The following is a 15,512-nucleotide window of genomic DNA, read 5'->3' on the forward strand; positions in this document are numbered from 1 at the left end:
CTATGGAGAAAATTATCTAGTATCCGAACTCACAAAACCCCTTTTTTGAAGGATGCCTTCGGTATTTATAGAGCTTCGAGCTGAAAGGCGGCTTCTCTCTTATGATTGCACAGATGGGATGGCTTTAATTCTTTAACTAATGCGTCGAATATTTGTCACCGAAAAGCTGAATGTACTTGTTATCGTTAGTGGATTGTCTACTTAATTTGGATTCACCGTCATCAACTTTCTGTCCCATCGTGATTAATTATGCCTTTCACTCAGATGCGCCCACCAAGTTGTGTCGGTTAAGTTACGCCAACTCTATGCAGCAATCCTTCTTGAGCAGATGTTTGTGAGCACAAATCACCACAAAGCCTTGCGATAATGCTGCGCTCGACTATTGATTTCTTGTGATCGCGCTTTCTGCCTTGCGTCAACGCATATTCTGCATAAAAATACAAAAGTTAACCGTTTCTATGCGATAAATGCATGCGATCGCAATGTTATGAACTTAATGCTTTTTGGATGCAATCTAACATATTTTATCAAAGCAAACCTTCATTGTTTAATAACTTAGCACTGTAATAATGTGCATTTTGGCCCGTTATCACACCCCCAAATTTAAACAATGCTTGTCCTCAAGCATAAGCTAAAGATTTCCTTTAGCAAGTCAACCACAATCTCTTTTTCTAGATTTCTCAAGGATACTTCATTCAAATCCTATACACCAAAATTTCCTCAATTCTTATTCAAGTCTCCTCTTAGAATATTTCTAAGACCTAGGGACCACAAGTTTAACCTTCAAAAGAACTTTACTAAATTCCAGGACATCGCATGATTTATTTCAAAAAAAACTTTTTTTTCACTGGGGTGTCAAATGATTTCTATCCTTGCATATTTTTGACATTATTATTTTTTCTGACCTTGCGCTGATCCAAGTGCCTCGCCTTCGTTTTGGCTTGCCCCCACGTGTGTCATGTGGACATCCAACTACAAGCAAGGCACGGAGTTGCTTGGCAGTGGAGTTGCTGTCATTTATTTATGCACTGATCCTGGCGACTTACTTTCGTTTTGGCTTGCTCCCACGTTTGTCATGCAGACATCCAACTATGGGTAAGTGCCCTTCACAACTTAACTCTTATGAACATGGGTTTACCCATTGCGTTGACAGTGGAGTTGTTATTCTCAATTTTTTATAAAGTTAAAAATAGCAAGGTCAAAAATTAATACCTCACCCCCAAATTTAAAATGCAGCAATGTCCTCATTGCCAAAAGATTGAAAGAATTCATGCGATGTTCTTAGAAAGTTTGGTAAAGGGTCAGTTTGAAAGAAAGCTAGTAGACCACTAACTTCTAGAAATAGTTCTTGAGGTGACTTGTCCTAAAATTAAGTTAACTCTAGTATATACGAACAAATAGATGCATGTGTTTCATCATTGAAATCATAATTGGTAAAAAGAAAGCATGTGGTGACTTACTAAATTTATCAATGTTAAATGATTGCGGTAATCAAAGAGGATGCGGTGATAAAACTTTCAAAATTAAAATGGCATGCGATAGTGCAAAATTTGGAATAAAGTGAAGGAAGAATACAACCCCCAAATTTGCGCTGTCGCCCGTATTGTTTGTTGATGCATCCTACTTTTCGGCGATCTTTCTTCTTTAGATTGCGGTGACAGAATAAGATAAGTTGCTTCGTCGTGTGGCGCCTCCACAAGATGATGGATAATAACAAGATGATGAAAGTTCATGAAGTATTGATGTAGGAAAAAGGATATTCAAAAGAGTTGCGTCCCTGATGAGGTTTAGTTATATAGTAACTCAGGGACTGCTTATTCTAAGCTGGTCTTTTCACGTCCACGGTGGCTTTTCCCTCTTTTCTTTATCCTCTGGGATCTTGACTGCCTTAATCCGAAGCTTTTTGCCATGAATGTTCATTACAATCTCCCCCTTGTGCACATCAGTTTGAGCACGATCGGTCGAAAGGAATGGTCGTCCCAATATGATAGTCGCATTTTCGTTTGCTTTATAATCCAAAATGAGGAAATCTGCCGGCAAGATGAATTTATCAATTGAGATTGCGGCATTTTTCAGCTCTCCTTCAGGATGTATTAGGGATCTGTCCGCAAGCAGAAGAGTCTCTGTCGTGGGCGTGAGTGTGCCAATACTCAATCGTTTGAAGATTGATAGTGGCATTACGTTTATACTTGCCCCCAAGATCGCATATTGCTTGGCCACTGTAGACCACTCCCATGGAATATGGTATCATGAAGATTCTTGGGTCCCACATTTTTTGTGGGATCATAACATTTTGCGTTGCGGCCACTGTTGCGATCTTTTCTTCCTCATTTTGTTTTTCTTTCAATCTTTGTGGAGCTGGTGGTAGTTGGACTTCTTCTATCTTATGTTCTGAAGACTTGAGGGTGGACGCAACTTCAAGGTTCATTTTCTCGGGCTTTTCTAAATTATAGGTCAACAGGTCCTCGGTTGTTACCGAATTCAAGTTGGTCGCGATGGGCTCCTCCCCTACTTCCGCAGTCATTTTGTCGCTTAGCAAGGAGACTGCTAAGCATTGTTCCTTCCCATTACCCCCAGCATTGCAAGAAAGCTCAGTTGAGCTTGGCAACATTCCTTGCGGTCTATTCTTCAGCTCGCCCGTAATTTGTCCTAGTTGAATTTCGAGATTTCGGATGGATGTTGCTTGATTCTGAAGTACTGATTCGTTTTTCTCGATGTAATGCTTCAACAAGCTCTTTAAGGACGAAGATTGTGGTATTTGCAAGCTGCTAGCTTAGTTATTCATTAGACCATTGTTTTGCGGGAAAAATCTGGGTGGCCCTCCTTTTTGCGCCACGGGTTGGAAGTTTTGTTGTTGATTTTTCCACGAAATATTTGGGTGGTTTCTCCACCCGGGGTTGTATGTATCAGAGTAGGGATTATTTTTCATGAAGCACACCGACTGTCGATTTTTTGGGCATTCCTCCATCGAATGAATGATCCGTAAATGACACAACTTGCGGTTGTTTGAGCAATTATGTTGACCTACTCTTTCTTTACTCCCATGTTGTTAATTGCGATACTTTGTATCAAACTCATCATCGCAGTCATTTGATTTTGAAGGGATGCGATGACCCCGTTGTTTACGTCACTGTCTTTAAGCGATCGTCTAGCAAAAGCTAAGCGGTCGATTAGCTCATCGTTTAGCTGTGTGTCTGTCGCTTACAAAACACTACACGATCATTTAGCTCGCTCAAGCTGTCACTTAGAAATCGAATTTACTTGACAACTTTCGTGAGATTTATTTTTGTGAGAGAGAAAATCTCAAAATCAATTTTGACAAAAACCTTACTAAAATTAGGAAAACAATTTTTCTTTTATCTTACGGTTACCATGAACCACCAATAACCTCTCACTCAATTGGTTATTAGAGAAAAAGATTTAATTATCCAATAATTAATATTATTATAAATATAAATGATAACCAACTTATCATACAATATTTATAACCTATAGTTTATTATTTCATCTCATGAAACATATAAACATATAAATCCCAACGATCGATACGACCAACGCTTGGTCTTCTTTTTTGTTGAGAACCGCATCTCTATGCTCTGAAACTTCATCACGAATGACTCGACAAACTCAAACTCTTTGAATTATAGATTCGATTTGCAAGTTAATTACGCCAAATAACACAAGAGCCCTTACAAATTTTCACTTTGTAATTACAAAAGCTTTAACTAAAGGCAATTAAACCCGAAACATTCGTAAACTTCATCCACAAATGCACTTAACAATAAAACATAAATGTAAAAACCCATGACGACAGTAAAATGAGTTTAATACAGACTTGTAATTTGGAATATCAAAACAACCTGGCTCTGATACCAATTGAAGGAAATTGAACACGAGGATTTTCGTGAGTAGTGGAATAGATCATTCCAAATTACAATCATGTATGAACATTGCAAATTACAGTCAAAATTGAAACAATTGGTTATGCATTCATTACATAAATTACAACATGAAAACTACAAATGAACAAGGTGAAATGTTACAAACATTTGTAGACTCGTCTCCATGATTCTTACTCACGAACACTCGAACACAGCATCCTCGAAGGCTCAACAACATGACCGCTACACAGCATGAACACCGTGCACTCGTCCTTTGTGATCGCCTCAGTCACGAACTCCCCAATAGCACGAACAGTCTCCACAAAACCTTGACGATATCGAGTTGAGTATGACACCACCAAGAAGGCTACCTTGGTATTATCGGTGTGAGAATCTAGAGGGTGGGCTCTGTTTGGACTTGGTATGAGGCAGACGAAGGAGGAAACAACAATCATGTACACGATTGGGCAAGTGGGAGATGGCTGAAACCTATCGTATAGATCGATACCCAATCGTTTAGCAAAAGCTAAGCGATCGTTTAGCTCATCGTTTAACTGCGTGTCTGTCGCCACAAAACACTACATGATCGTTTATCTCGCTCAAGCTGTTGCTTGGTAAATCAAATTTACTTTACAACTTCCGTGAGATTTCTTTTTGCGAGAGAGAAAATCTCAAAATCAATTTTGACAAAAAACTTACTAAAATTAGGAAAACAATTTTTCTTTTATCTCTCTGTTACCATGAACCACTAATAACCTCTCGCTCAATTAGTTATTAGAGAAAAAGATTTAATTATCCAATTACTAATATTATTATAAAGATAAATGATAACCAACTTATCAAACTATATTTATAACCTATAGTTTTAATATTTCATCTCATGAAACATATAAACCGTAGTTCTTTTTCTATTCCATGGTACTTAATGTAAATCTCATTTAAATTAATCCTCCACTAGATATATCTCATACACCAAATCGATCATTTCATATATAATCAAAATACCTTTTGTCAATATGAACATTTCAAATCAACACCAAGAACTGATCCTCAACTGAAACTATTAAGCTACCGAGGGTTCCTTATGAAACTATAGCTCGAAGCTCCAACGGTACTTGAATAACTGACTAAACTCTTTAGTCACGAGATCTACCATCCGTTAACTGCCAGACACTCCACTAAAGACCGACAACTGATTTCTCCTTACCACAGATATATTATGTGTTCATCTTAATCAATCAACATTGCGACAAACTTTCACAGATCGCTCGTAAATACAGCTGGGCCAATAACCGTTATGCCCCTATAATTACATCTAACTCTTTAAGTACCACTGATCCCTCTAATGAACATAAGTCATAGTCCTACTATGACTGAGTCCTCTCTTCCAAAGAGAAGATGTGGCCACTATGTTCAAGCCCCGGAATCAACCCTTAAGGGAGCAATCTCTCTACTTATCCCTGCTCTGGGAAAAGAGTGAATTCCATCTTGTGGATTGAGTTCCCAGCTCCAAGATCAGGCTAGTCCCAAAAAGGGTAGGCACGTTGAGGTTTCAATCTGGCCACTCTCACCCATACTAATCAAAGGACTGCCCTCAAAGGTAGTAGTTCCGAAAACACTTAGGATTGAGGTCATGTCACCTATAGTCGTTTAGGTGAGATGTAAGTCTCTAGTATCAACTGCATTATATACAGAGTCTAGTCATCTCGTGGTCTAGGTCCTATACAAATTCTTTGTATAGGACATCCCTCTTGCACGTCTCCACATGAATCTACCATCTATAGTAGTTTACAACACTTGAAAACCTCTACAAAGCGGGTCGTATCCATAGTGTCACCAGAATCAGGTATCTGACCTTAATTCTTATACTACAGACCTATTTAGGTCATCACTTAAGGCATGATCCACTTGTATATCACATATATATGCTTAAGTTCACATAAGATAACCAAGGAGCTTTGTTTATTGGATATGAATAAATGCTAGAATTAAATAATAATCGTTTTATTTATCAAACAATGTGTATCTTTACAAAACAACAAAACTCCGAGAGAATCAGGACATCAATCCCAACAAAAAATAGTCAGTCCAAAGAAAGGCTATTTTTTTACAGAGTTCATTGTCAGTACTTTGATTACTACGTTGAGAGTACCATTTACAATTGGTGTTTTTGCCCAAAGACTGGACATCAATGTTGTGTTAGGTATCTTGTTAAAGGGGACCACCACATATGTGAAATTATTTTGTTATATTTTAATTGTAAGCATATGTTTTGCTGTTTATTGTTTCAGTTGGTCTTACTCAAATATCTGGAAATCTAAGTTCAATCCCTAAGTTGAATGGATCGAACTTTAAGATTTGGAGGAAAGCCTAGAGATACTTCTCGGGTGTATGGATTTGGACCTTGCATTAAGGACCGATAAACTTAATTCTACCAAGGACCAAATACGACTAATATAGAGAAGTGGGAATGGTCAAATCACATGTGTCTGAAGATCATTAGGCACTCCATTCTGGAGTCTTTTCAGGGCTCTATCACGAAAAGTGAAAATGCCAATAAGTTCCTTGCTCACATTGAGAAATATTTTGCTAAAAATGAGGAAGGGGAAGCAAGTAGTCTTTTGACTTCTTTAACTTCTATGAGGTATAAGGGCAATGGAAACATAAAGGAGTACATTATGGAAATGTCCAATCTCGCAGGTAAATTAAAGGCACTTGATATCGAGATAAATGAAAATTTACTCGTACATCTGGTACTTATCTCTCTCCTGCACAATTCACTCAGTTTAAGATAAGGTATAATACTCAGAAGGATAAATGGAGTATTAATGAGCTTATCTCAAAATGTGTGCAAGAAAAAGATAGGATTAAGAAAGAAATGACAGAAAGTACTCATTTGGCAACAGGCTCTCGTGATAAGAAGAAAAGGAAACTAGTGGATGTTGTAGAAGGGACATCTCAGAAAAATAAAAACAAGAAACAAGCTAATGAAAATCCTTGTTTTTTCTGCAACAGGAAAGGTCACTTCAAGAAAGATTGTCCCAAGTACGCCAAGTGATGTTTAAAGAAGGGTAAACTTCTTACTTTGGTTTGTTCTGAAGTTAATTTAGCTTCTGTACCTACATATACTTGGTGGGTAGATTCTGGTGCTACTACTCACATAAGTATATCAATGCAGGGTTGCTTGTGGAGCTGGTCGCCAAGTGATGCTGAAAGATTCATCTATGTGGGTAATGACAAAGCAGTTCCAATTGAAGCTATTGGAAATTTTAGATTACTTTTAAAAACTGGTTGTTATTTGGATCTGAATGGAACTTTTGTTGTACTGTCATTTAGACGGAATTTAGTTTCTATTTCCAGTTTGGACAAATTTGGTTTTTCTTTTTCTTTTGGAAATAATAAAGTTAGTCTTTTTCAAGATTCTAAGCTTATTGGTACCAGTTCTTTAATTGATAGTCTATATATGCTTGATTCTTTTGCCTCATTTAATAAAATCCTATTATCTAATTCATGTGGTACAAAGCATAAATTAAATGAGAATTCTGCTATGTTATGGCACAAGCATTTAGGTCATATCTCTAAACAGAGAATTCAAAGACTTGTGTCAGATAGAATTTTTGATTCCCTTGATTTAAGTAATTTCAACGTTTGTGTATGTATTAAGGGAAAACAGAAAAACATAAGAAAATTAGGTGCCGACTGATGCTCAGACGTCTTAGAACTAATACATGTAGACATTTGTGGTCCATTCCCTAAGAATGGACAACAATATTTTTTTATGTTCATAGATAACTATTCAAGATATGGGTACCTATATTTAATTCATGAGAAGTCTCAATCCTTGGATGTTTTCAAGTCTTTCAAAGCTGAAGTTTAACTTCAACTTGGAAAGAAAATTAAGGCTGTCAAATCTGATTGTGGTGATGAATATTACGGTAGATATGATGAATCAAGTGAACAACATCCAAGGCCCTTTGCCAAATACCTATAGGAATGTGGAATCATCTTGTAATACACTATGTCGGGCAAATCCAACATGAATGGTGTAGCGGAAAAGTGAAATAGAACACTTAAAGGATATGGTAAGAAGTATGATTAGTCATTCTTCTCTACCATAATCCCTCTGGGGTGAGGCACTAAAGACTGCACCATATATCCTTAATAGGTACCTAGTAAAGCAGTAGCTAAAACCCCTTATGAGTTGTGGACAGGAAAGAAGCCTAGTATTAGACATCTTCACATCTGGGGTTGTCCAATTGAGGTTAGGCCTTATAGGCCTAATGAAAGAAAATTGGACTCAAGAACTATTATCTGCTATTTTTTTGGGTATTCTGAGCGCTTTCGAGGTTTCAATTTTTATGCTTCTAGATCATTGTTTGAGACAGGAAATGCTAGATTCCTTGAGGATGTTGAGTTTGGGGGGGGGGGGGGGGGGGGAGGGGAGGGAAGATAACATAAGGAAAGTTGTCTTTGAAGAGGAATTGGTTTCTTTTCCTCATATGGTTATAAATAATGTTCAGTCTCTAATTCCGGACTTCATTATTGAACCAATTATAGAACAAGTGTCCCCGTCGTTGAACCTCAAGTTCAAACTCAACAACCTCAATAAGTGCCACTAAAAAGATCTACTAAAGAGAGAAAAAGTGCCATTCCAGATGATTATATTGTGTTTCTTCAAGAACATCAAGATGATGTGGGCATAATGGAAGATGATCTAATCAACTTTCAATAAGCTTTACAAAGTTCTAACTCTTAAAAGTGGATAAGTGCTATGGAAGAGAAAATAAAATCTATGAAAGACAATGACGTTTGGGAATTTGTCGAACTGCCATCAGGAATGAAACCCATAGGTTGTAAATGGATATTTAAAATCAAAAGGGATTCACATAGCAATATCGAAAGATATAAGGCTCATCTTATTACAAAGGGTTTTACTCAAAAGAAAGGCATTGATTACAAAGAGACTTTCTCTCTGGTTTCATTGAAAGACTCTTTTAGAGTAATCATGACACTAGTAGCTCACTTTGATTTAGAGCTACACTAGATGGATGTAAAAACTGTGTTTCTCAATAGGAACATTAATGAGACGATTTATATGGTGCAACCGAAAAACTTTGTGTCTGGTAATTCAAAGTCTATGGTGTGCAAATTGAAGAAATCAATGATATCACAAATTCCATGAAGTGATAACCTCCTTTGGTTTTGAGGTGAACATAGTGAAAGATTGTGTATATCACAAGTTCAGTGGGAGTAAATCAATCTTGTTGGTGTTATATGTTGATGACATACTCATAGCTAGTAATGATGTAGGTTTATTGCATGATACTAAGAGATTTCTCAAAAGGAATTTTGAGATGAAGGATCTTGGTGATGCTTCTTTTATATTAGGACTTGAAATACTGCGAGATCATTCTCAAGGTATTTTGAGATTATCACAAAAGAACTACATTGAAAATATTTTGAGTAGATTTGGCATGAAAGATTGTGCACCAGGAGATACCCCAATCGCTAAAGGTGATAAATTTCATTTAAGTCAATACCCTAAAACTACACTCGAGACTAAGGAGATGTAGAAGGTTCCCTATGCATCGGCCATTGGAAGTCTAATGTATGCTCAAGTATGTACGCGTCCAGATATTGCGTTCATAGTTGGAGTGTTAGGAAGATATTTAAGTAACCTGAGGATGGATCATTGGAAAGTAGCCAAACGGGTTATGAGGTATCTACAGAGAACAAAAGATTATATGCTCGGCAATCAGAAGTTTTGGAGATCATTGGGTATTCTGATTTTGATTATGTTAGATGTCAAGAAACTTTGTGATCCACTTCATGCTATATTTTCATATTGGCTGGAGGAGTTGTATCTTAGAAAAGTGTTAAACAAACACTTACGGCTTTTTCTACCATGGCTGCGGAATTTATAGCATGTTATGAGGCATCTAATCATGAAATATGGTTGCGAAATTTTGTCACTGGGCTGCAGATAGTGGTTGGCATAGAAAAATCACTAAAATTATTTTGTGATAATAAGTCGGCAGTGATGTATGTCAAAAACAACAAAAGCAATACAAAGTCAAAGCATGTAGATGTGAAGTTTCTGGTTGTTAAAGAAAGAATTCAAAATGGTCAAATTTCAATAGAACACATAGGACCAAACTCTATGGTGGCAGATCCATTAACTAAAGGTTTACCACCTAAAGTTTTTCATGAGCATGTTGCTCACATGGGTGTTAGTCACTTTTCTGATTCTATGGTTTAGTAGGAGTTTGTTATTGAGGATATTCTTCGACCTTATTTTGTTTATTTTCTATATAAAATAATGTTGATGATTTATGTTTTATTATCTGAACTTGTTTATCATGCATGCAATTTAGCATAAAGTTTTTAAGAATAATCTCATTAAGGAATTTGGACCAGTTGAAAACAAGCATGATCTAGATCACTTTGCATGTAGTTTCCATGCTATCCATCTATACTTGATCTGTGTCATTGAATGTATTGGAATTGGTGATCAAGGAAGGTTTAGTTACAAGGGTAGTGACGAAAGACGCCTTCATGCCGTACTAATATAGGAGATGGACCTGATTGAACTAAAAAGGAATTCTATTATTGAAATAACCTATTTATGGGTGCTTAAGGTTTATGTGATTTAATTATATCAGGTACATAGACATAGTCCAAGTGGGAGATTGTTAGACATATTTAAATAATAATATGTTTAATTAAAGTATGGGCTATGTATGTGAATTAATAATTTATCGCATTGAGTTATTTTATTAGATTGGGTCCTATTATGTGATCTAATTAATTAAGGTCTTAGATTCCTAATTGAGTATGAATTTAATGGGTAGAAGCTCATTCCTAGTTAATTAGGGTTTAATGGGAATCCTAACTGAACTAGTATATAAAGAGACCTTAGGGCTATGGTCCCCAATATACCAAAACAATAAGCACTCAGTCTTTCTTGAATCTCATCTAGAGAGAGACCCCACTAAGGGCATTCAGAGTTTTGGTTAAGGAAGATTGTAGTCATCTTATCATCATCTTGAAGCTATCATCAATTACAATGGAATTCGATATGTTATTTATTTTTTACAATTTAGTGTGAATGATCCTAGGGTTAAATCTATTCAATATAGATTTAAATATTTATGCTAACAGTACATTCAACTAAAAGAACTAAAGTGTTGAAGGTAACAGACAACACATAACAAAGCGTTTCCATTAATCCAGTACAATTGATTCTTCGATCTACGTGTAGGATTATTACATGTTATATTATGTCTTTATTTCTTACATCCGCCATAATGACCTAAAATACAAATACGAGTCACGGTTAATTCCTAAAGAAATGAGGCGAATGATTAATTGTTCAAGACATAGTAAAAAAAAATCTTTAATTAGTCATGAGTAATATATAAGAACCTTTAAAATTGGGTGTTGTAATTCGTTTCGACCTTCTCATAGTGAAAAAGTTCGAGAAAAATTACAACATGTTAGAAATTTAAAGTATTGTAATTTTTCTTGCAACGAAAAGAACCGAAAAAAATCCAAAAGCTAAAAAAATTATTGATAGAATTGTTTATCAAATCTTCTCACAATGAAAAAAAATATGAGAAAAGTGGTTAAAAATTTTTTCTTCCATCTTCTCGCAACAAGAATGAAAATAAGGTATTCAACCTGCACTATAGTGATGCCACACTAAATGTATCTGCAATTTCAATAACAACCAGAATGATAGGTATTAAAAATAAAGAAACAGAAGACAAAGTTTGTCAACCCAATTCGATGAAATACGACCTATGTTTGAGGATAGTGTGCTTGTGGAAAGATATTTTTACTAATATGAAGTAGGGACGTAACCGGATCGAGTCAATTGGTTTTTGAGGAAAATAGACCTGACCCAAAATGAATTGCTTCTGTACAAGCATAACCTGACCCAACCCTACCGGGATCAATCGGGTCGGATCAGGTCAGTTTTTTTTTTAATATTGAAAAAATCAACATGAACTTGTTTATTCAAGAGAGACTCACCAAAAATTTTATAAGAATTTGGTTATCATTATTATTAAACATGGAACAATTTTATAAGAATCCATCACAAAGAGACTCACCAAAAATTCATCAATAAATTACAAAATGTCTATTCTTACTTGATTTACAGCTTACATCCAACAACCAAATAAATTGCATATATAATTCTAAATAATTTCCTTTTCTATCCAACATGGACATAAATTGCATGTATAATTCTACATACACATCCCAAAATTTCACCAGCACTTAGCAAATCATAAGAGCAAAAAAAAAAAAAAAAAAAAAAAAAAATGATAAACAACACAAATTGAAAGAGACAAAATACAAGTTTTGTAAAATGTAAACAAAATTTTATACCATTCTTCCAAAAACCTTCATCAAGTTCTTTATCTTCATCTTCATCAAGTACTCTAATTCCATCATCATACTTCAAGACCCTATATATATATATATAAATAGTACTTAACAAGTTCAGATTTAATACAAATAAAAAGACATGTAAGTAAGATTTAAGCGGGGTGCATTGTTGAATCTAGCATGGAGGCTGAGTATGTAGCGACTTGTGAAGTTGGTAAGAAAGTTGTGTGGCTCAGGAAATTTCTGACTGATCTATAGGTGGTTCCAGACATGTCAAAGCCTATCACCCTTTATTGTGATAATAGTGGTGATGTGGCTAATTCCCGAAAACCTCGGAGTCACAAGCACGGGAAGCATATAGAGCAAAAGTATCATCTCATATGAGAGATTGTACATCGAGGGGACGTCGTCACGCTGATAACTTCGAAGCACAACATTGTTGATCCATTTACAAAGGCCCTAACGGCTAAGGTATTTGAGGGTCACCTGTAAATTATGGGTCTACAGGACATATCACATTTTGTCTAGGTCAAGTGAGAGATTTTGTACCGGGCTCGTTTTACGCCCTAGTTTATTGTTTTTTGTACTTATATATTAGTATGACTTGTACATTATACACCCCACTAGCTTTAGAAAAAGTGGGAGATTGTTGGGGTTGATACCCTAAAACTCTTAGGGTTCTGTAGTTTGTAATTGTATTGTACAAACATTTTATTTATTTAATAAAATATGAGATATTTTATTTGACATTTAGTAGCATTAAACCCACAAACTAATAAACTAACTAAAGGATTTTGTTTTATAGAGAACGTATGAGCGGAAGCAGATCGTCCAAATCCCATTTTGATTGAAAACAAATATTTATAATAAAACATTCATATTATGCATTTTAATAAAATTACAGCATGATTTTGAACAACAAAACAGGGTTGAAGTGATTTTACCTTTGAAGAACTCTTCTTCACGTAAATCCGTCGAACTATCACGAACTACTCGAACAATCACGAACGCCTCAAACAACAATAGAACTCGAACCAAAAAGGGGAAGACACAACCACTTGGTTTCTGTAGTATTATCAGGTGAGAACCTAGGAGTGGTGGGCTCTGGCTATTTTGGTTAGGAGGGAGTTTGTGAGATTGGAGGAGGAAGATGATTGAAGAAGAAACTCTCTATCGTATAGTAAGATCACTCAATCGTATAGACTGTGAGCCTATCGTATATGCTCTCTCAATCTATCGTACAGATTCTCCATAATTCATGTGTCTTGGATATGGAAAAATAAAATTCATATTTTATTTATCCCACATTTGCCATAAAAACCAACTAACCTCCCACTAAGGTGGTTAGAGAGAAAAATGATTAATTATCCAAAATAATAAATAATATAAATAAATATGATAACCAACTTATCATATTATATTTATAATCTATAGTTTTAATATTGCATCGTATACAATATAAACTATAGTTCTTTTTCTCTATTTTATGGCATTTAATATAAATCATATTTATATTAAATTTAACAACTATGAATCTCATTCATAGTAAATATATTTAAATAACATTCAAATATTTATTCCTCCAATCAAACTATAATGTATCAAATGCATTATGTCAATCATATCATATATAATTTAATAAATTGAATTATATCATATATAATTTAATAAATTTAATTATATCATATAATTAAATTCCCTCTTATTAATTTGAACGATTCAAATTAACCCAAAAACTGATTTAAAACTAAATTCTTTTGAGCTACCAAGGGGACCTTATGGACCTATAGCTTGAAGCTCCAATGATACGTGAATAATTAATTAAATTTCTTAATTATATTATCCACCATCTGTTAACTGTCGGGCACTCCACTAAAGACTGACAACTGCACACTTCGCACTACAGATATATTTCTGTGTCTATTGGATATAACCAATCAACAGTACAATGGCCCTTAACAAATTGCTCGTAAGTATAGCTGGGTCAAATTATCGTTTTTCCCTTATAGTTACATCAACTCCTTAGGTACCACTGATCCCTCTAATGAACAATAGATCATAGTCCCACTATGATTAAACCCCTCTTGGGCTAAGAGAGGGTGTGACGCCACATTGTTCAAGACCCGAAATCAGCCCTTAAGGGATCAATTTATCTATTTACCCCTGCTTCGGGGAAGGAGTGAATTTCATCTTGTGTAGCTGAGTTCCCAGCTCCCCAATCAAACGAATCCCCCAAAATGGTAGGCTTGTTGAGTCGGTGATCTGACCACTCTCACCCATACAAATCAAAGGACCGCCCTCATAGGCAGGAGTTCACAACTCACTCAGGATTAAGGTCATGTTACCTATGGTCATCCTAGTGAAATGAAAGTCTCTATTATGAATGGCGTTATATAACGAGACTAAACATTTCGTGGTCTGGTCTAATACAAACTACTTTGTATAGAATATCCCCACTCACATGTCTAGTACATGAATGATCAAGATCAGATCATTTGTAGCACTTTGCAACATTTGTAACATCTACAAAGTGGGTCATACTCGTAGTGTCACCAGAATAAGGTACCCAGCCTTATCTATATACTACAGACAATTTTGGTTATCACTTAAACATGATCCACCTGTATGTCTCCACATACATGTTTAAGTTACAACGATAACTTTCGATGTTAGTTTATTGGTTTGTGGTTAATGCAACTAAAATATCATATATTTCATAGACAAAGTGAATAAAATATCAAATATCATTAATCACATTCAAGTTTGTTCGTACAAAGTTTACAAACTATAGAACCCTACAAGATTTAGGACATCAATCCCAACAATCTCCCACTTGTCCTAAAGCTAGTGTGGTGTACAAGATAATCAAATTACAAGTACACAAAACAATAAGCTAGGACATAACACGCCCAGTACAAGATATCCCACTTGCTCTAGTTTAGTCATGGTCTGTCCCATGGACCCATACTCTACAGTTGACCCTCAAACATTGTAGTCGTGAGGACCTTCGTAAATGGATCAGTAACATTGCACTCCGAAGCTATCTTCGTGAAAATCACGTCCACTCGATGCACAATCTCTGAGATGAGATGATACTTCCGCTCTATGTGCTTGTCGCGCTTATGACTCCTAGGCTCACGGGAATTAGCCACAACACCACTATTATCACAATAAAGTGAGATGGGCTTTGACATGTCTGGAACAACTTCCAGATCAGGTAGGAATTTCTTGAGCCAA

This window comes from Benincasa hispida, chromosome 1 (genome assembly GCF_027475165.1).
Source record: "Benincasa hispida cultivar pf3 chromosome 1, pf3_genome.v1.1, whole genome shotgun sequence".
In the NCBI taxonomy this organism is placed as follows: domain Eukaryota; kingdom Viridiplantae; phylum Streptophyta; class Magnoliopsida; order Cucurbitales; family Cucurbitaceae; genus Benincasa; species Benincasa hispida.